Source organism: Elephantulus edwardii, unplaced genomic scaffold, assembly GCF_000299155.1.
Source record: "Elephantulus edwardii isolate Elephantulus edwardi_28Jun2011 unplaced genomic scaffold, EleEdw1.0 scaffold00016, whole genome shotgun sequence".
Lineage (NCBI taxonomy): Eukaryota > Metazoa > Chordata > Mammalia > Macroscelidea > Macroscelididae > Elephantulus > Elephantulus edwardii.
This window is the reverse complement of record NW_006399766.1, coordinates 10,527,886-10,534,065: the sequence shown is the minus strand read 5'-3', so window position 1 is coordinate 10,534,065 and position 6,180 is coordinate 10,527,886.

The following is a 6,180-nucleotide window of genomic DNA, read 5'->3' as shown; positions in this document are numbered from 1 at the left end:
AGCAAAAGAAAAACTCCTTCATTGGCATACAATCCCTCCACACACCCCCCACCTCCACCCCGAGTATACTCCACTCTGCAACCCTCATTCTGGACTCTTGCTATAATCATAATGCCCTAAAATATATTACTTTTAAACTATTCTCCCCCTCATCGGCTTCAATGCAGTAAACAATTTATCCAGTTTTTCTCAGTCTTGCCCCCATTCTGATGTCAGCCTCATTCTACAACAGTGGCACCATATAGTATTTGTCCTTTTGTGACTGAGATATTTCACTCAGCATGTCTTCCAGGGTCACCCATTTTGAAAAATATTGCATGAGTTCCTTGTTTTTCAATGCAGCGTAGTATTCCATCATGTGAATATACCACAGCTTTTCTATGCATTTGTTTGTTGATGGGCACTTGGGTTGTTTCCAACTCCTTGCTATTGTGAACAAAGCCGATAAACATGGGTGTGCATATATCTGCTTGGATGTCGTTTATGGTCTCCTTAGGGTATATTCCCAGTAGTGGAACTGCTGGTTCAAATGGTATCTCTATTTGCAAGTTTTTGAGAAAGCGCCACACTGCTTTCCACAGTGGTTTCACCATTTTATACTCCCAGTAACAGTGATTAAGGGTTCCAGTCTCTCCACAACCTTGCCAGCATTTGTTGCTTTGTTGATCTGTTAATTTTGCTAGTCTTACTGGGATGAGATGATATCTCATAGTTGTCTTGATTTGCATCTCTCTCAGAGCTAGGAATTTTGAACTATCTTCATGTGCTTGTTGGCCATCTGAATGTCTTCTTGTCTGTTCATATCCTGCGCCCATTTTTCTATTGGATTATTTACCTTTATCTTGTCGTGGTCCTCAAGTATTTTATAAATTCTAGATATAAGTCCCTTATCTGACATATCATTACCAAATACTGTTTCCCAGTCTGTGGCTTCCCTTTTTACCCTGCTGGAGAAGTTTTTGGATGTGCACAGGAATTTGATTCTTAGAAGGTCCCATTCATCTATTTTATCTCCTCCTGGTTGTAAACTGTTCAGGATACTTGGAAGACTCTATATGCGGTGGATTAGGACTACTAAAGTTCTTCCAACCTTTTCTTTAATGAAGTTTATAGTCCTTGGTTTTAGTCCTAGGTCCATGATCCACCTTGAGTTGGTTTTTTTTAAAATTTATTTGTTTATTTATTTTATGTGTGTACCGTCAAATCGGATCTGACTGGTAGAGGAGGTGATTGTTCCTCCTTCAGCAGAGCATCTGGTGGATTTGAACCTCGCACCTCTGGGATTGCAGTGCAGTTTCCTGCCACTAGGCCATCAGAGCTCGCCTTGAGTTGGTTTTTGTATATTGAGTGAGGTGTGGATCTTGCTTAATTCTTCTGCAGACAGTTTTCCAATTTTACCAACACCATCCAAGTAATTTTATCACTGAATGCCACATGGTAGTCCACACTGGATTTCAGAACAGTAAAAGGGCATTAGTGGGGAAACTGGTGAAATAAGAATAAAATGCACAGTTTAATTAGCAGTAATAAGCCGATATTGATTATCTTAGTTTTGACAAATGTACCATGTTTATGTATGCTGGGTAAAGTATACATTGAAACTCTATGTACTAGAGAAATTTTCTCTAAATTGAAAACTATTCCAAAATAGAAAGCTTACTTAATAAGTAATGGTTTAGGAGGCCATTACTAGCTGAGGATTTTATACCTCAGTTCTACCTCATTCAAAGAGCTCTCAGTCAGTATCTACCTTCCACTGTTATCTATCTCTACAAGTTCCAAACAGGGGATAAGCCAGGTTCACAGAAAGAATTAAAAATGCTGCCTACCTCACCAAAATTGTTAGATATAATAAATCCCAGAAATCCTTAAAACAATGCATACTCTAAATAGGAATGAAAATGGAAAGCTATGAAACCATTCCTTAGTGGGAAAGGAAGATTATCCTACAGTAAGTACAACAGGTGTGGACAGTCAAGTAGAGAGAGGTAGTCGAGGGGCCATAACGACAAAATTTAATAATAAATCCACAACATTCCTTACATACCTATGTATGTGCCAGGAGTGATTTGAAATTATTTCTACAGTTTAACACAGTTAGTCCTCCCAAGAACCCTATAAGGCACTGTCCAGTCGATCCTGAGTCATGGAGATCCTCTAGGGAAAAGAACTGGCCCTTACGGCTTCCTGAGCTGCAATCTTCATGGGAGTAGATCACAAGGTTGTTTCTCTTGCAGAGTTCATGATGGGATCAAACTGCTGGCTTTTCAGTGAAAAACTGAGTGTTTAACCACTGCACCACCAGGACTCATCACCCTATACTGCAAGCACTACTTTGACCTACATTTTACAGAGAAGTTTTACAACTTGCCTAAGGTCTCGCCTATGGGAAGGAGTGGAACAGAGATCTGAACTCAAAACACTGAGTGGGGAGTCCATACTCTTAACCACTGTGTATCCAACCTTCTATGGAACCAAGCCAAGATAAAGTCCTGCCTTTTAGAAATCATTCTCCATTGCTCCCCCATCCTGGGCCTCCAGAGAAGCCCTCTGGCCCAAGGTTTGAGAGTCTTTAGGAGGATCCTGAAAGAGTAAGACTCCACCTCAAGAATGAGGAAAGGAGATTGGGAACTTTTCCCCCTCCTTCACAGTCCTTTAGAACCTGAGGATGTTCTTGTTTAAGCATAGTTCATTTTTCTGGTACTATCAGTATTCCAATTCAGAAATCTTGAGCTGGCCTGGGAATCTGAATAGCATAAGCAACACTACTTTGGGGTGTGTGGGGGGCATGGTGTGGATTTCTAGAGAGAGAGAGAAAAAAAAAGGAACTATTAAGGAATTGAAGTTCCCTCTACACACACTCTAGGGAATTCGCTTAGGGAGTTGAGCTGCCAATCCACAGGTGGCATTCGAATCCACCAGCAGCTCTGAGGGGAAAAGATAGGTAATCTCTTCTCATGTGATTTATAGCCTTTGTAAATCAGCTGGAGGGTCAGCCGTGAGTCAGTATTGATTCAACAGCATTGAAGGTTTTTGTTGTGGTGGTGGTCTATAGATTCTAGAGTTGTTATGTGCCGGCAACTTGCTTGTAGCCCTATGTACAACAGCTCTGAACCCCACTCTATCCTGAGCCAACCTACTGTCTCTGACACATCTACCCCCCATTACCCCAGTCACTGAGTCAATCTATCTCATCGAAGGTCTTCTCCTGCGCTGTCCCTCCACTCTCCAAAGCATGATGTCCCTCTCCAAGGACTGGCCCCTCCTTGCAACATGCCCAAAGTCTATCAGCCAAAGCCTCAGAATCCTCGCTTGCCTCCAAAGAGCAGCCTGGTTTCACCCTCTCCAGGACTAACCTGTTTGTTCTCCTGCCAGTCCATGGTATATTTAATACTTTTCTCCATCACCACAGCTCAAAGCCATCAATTCTCCTATCATTTCTAGTCACTGTCCAGCTCTCTGGCACACAGCAAGTTCTTGTGAAGACTATGACCTGTATCAGGTGCACCTTAGTCTCCAGACTGACATCATTGCTCTTCAGTACTCTGGAGAGGTCCCTGACAGCAGACTTTTCCAATGCATGAGCCAAAATAATTTTAATAATGACACTGCAGCTACTCAAATAATTCAGTTCCTCAAAATGGTACAGTTCTTTCTATCTAACATGATAGGATTGATTTTACTTGGGGAGGGGGGAAAGCAACTTAACATTCTATGGATTTACAAAAGCACAAATGTTACATGCTCCTACTAATATGAAATATTTAAAATAGGCAAATACACAGAGACAAAGGTTTACTGGTAAGGAGAGGGAAATGAGACATTAATGCTTAAAGAGTGTCAGTGTCTGTTCAGAGCAATGGGAGACTGGGAGATGGAGAGTGGTGATGGTTGTGTAATATGGTCAATGTTGATACTTAAAAGGTTAAAATGGCAAATGTCTTCCCAGAATATTTTTTAGAGTACTTATTTCTTGTTAATGAATGACTATATAAAACACAATGTACATTCATGAATCAATGTATATGAATGATTGTATGGAAACAAAAAAGAGACTTATTTCTTTCTCAAAAGATTGGGGAAAGTTTGGAATTTCTACTCTTTAGTCACTCATTGGCATATGAAGTAGTTACTTTACTGCTTTCCCTGGCCTCCTATGGTTTCACACCACCAGTACCCACCCCAGGACAGAGCCAGAGAAAAATAGTAGTAGCAGTAATAATGCTGACAATGTGATTATCCCCCCTCCCCTTGATTTCCCATTGCTAGGCATGTTCTAAAATTACTATGCATCCTTTGGTTCACTCAATCCTTACAAAAATCCTGTGAGGTGGATAATATATATTATCCCCATTTTGAAACTGTGGAAACAAAAAAATGAAGCAACTTGCCCAAGACCAGAGACAGAGATAGTATCAGGAGAGCACTTACCCCCAGACAGCATGTTTTAAACCTGTGCATTGTGTGTAACTAAATAATTTGGTAAGCTCTTAAAATGAACAGAGGCTACTCACATTCCTTTTTTAAAACAAAAAAAGTAGTTTAGAGGAGGAAAAAGCCTTGTCCAACTTGTCTTTTATTAAAGAATACACCCTTCAACCAAAACAAGACTAAACATGTTAATGGGAAACAAATTTAAAATTTATTTAGCTTTATCATTTTGAAATCTCAGTTGTCTAAATAACATAAACAGTGCTAATGGTATGTAACTTCAGTGACAGATTAATAAAATTTCCTTTAAAACCACCTGGTAAAACACATACATCATCTAACTTTATCACTAAATTAACCAGCGACAAATAATGAAGCATTCTAATACCTTGGAAAATTTCAATAGCAGCAAAAAATGATGGGAACAAGAGGTTTCTTTTACATGACAAACCAAAAGTCTTGTTCTTTCAAGAGCAATGCAACATCTGATTTAGCAACAAACATTAAATGAAAATGCACCAAATTGGTTCATTTCCTTTTAGAACATGTGTGCTTAAATAAATAACTTCTTTAGAAAAGAAACCGTGGCAGGGGTCATGACACTGCCTCCCTCACCTCTGACTATTCTCATTATTCTTTTCAAGAAAGAATGAGTGGGTTGCAAGGTCATGGCAAGGCCTGATTGACCTCCTTTTAAAAAAAAATCTTTGCCAACTAGATGCTTACTCACAGTGATCCCAAAGGGCAGAGCAAAACTACCCTATAGAGTTTCCAAGGATGAAATCTTTACAGATGGCTGACTGCCACCTCTTTGTCCAGTGGAGTGACTGGTGAATTCGAACTGTCAATTTTTCAGTTAGTAGACAAGCACTTAACAAATTTGCCACTAGAGCACCTTTTAAAAAATGCATTATAACTACATTTGCTTCACTTGTAAGAATGAAAAAAAAAACCCCAAATATAATGTCAGAAGGTGATGTATTACGGGAAAAAAGTTAGAGCGATATATACATAATTAATTCCACCAAAAAAAATTGGAACCTAGAATGAGATTCTCCCTAAGTAACTTAGCATTGTTGCTCTTGTTGTGTACTTGTGAGTTGGAACCGACCAATAGCTGACCCTCCAGTGGGTTTTCAGAGGCAGTTAAGTGCATGGGAGGAGATCAGACACATCAAAACAGGGATGGACAATAGTCAGAAACAAAGAGGAGAAATAAAAATGGCATTAAACCTCAAAGTATTTTAAATTTAAGTAAAACTCCGAATTTTGAGAAACGACGACAGTTGTAGAAGAGCTTCAGGGTTTTCGTTCATAGGGTCACCATGAGTTGTGCTCAACTCGATGGCAATCAACAGAACACACAGCGATGTAAGTAAACCATGGACTATCATTTCTTAACATTGTTGTTGTCAGCATAGAGCTCCTTTCTTGACATCCTAGAGCACATACACTTGAAGGAGAGGGTACAGTCAGAGATATCTGTTGTTCTTCCTGTCAGTGTCTGGTCTACCCTGCCATTTTCAGTGCCAACAAAAGGGAAGCCTCCAGGTAATGCCGGAAAAAACATCGGAAGCAAGAGAGGAGGAAAAGGAAAGACAGAAATTTCAAGTAGGAAAAGGGATGTTGTAGTTAGGGGGGAAAAAAAAACCCACCAAAAAAACCAACAACACAAAAAAAAAACACAACTGGCAACAAATGAAAAAATAATAAATGTTCATATACATGTGGGATTAATTTAGTTTGATA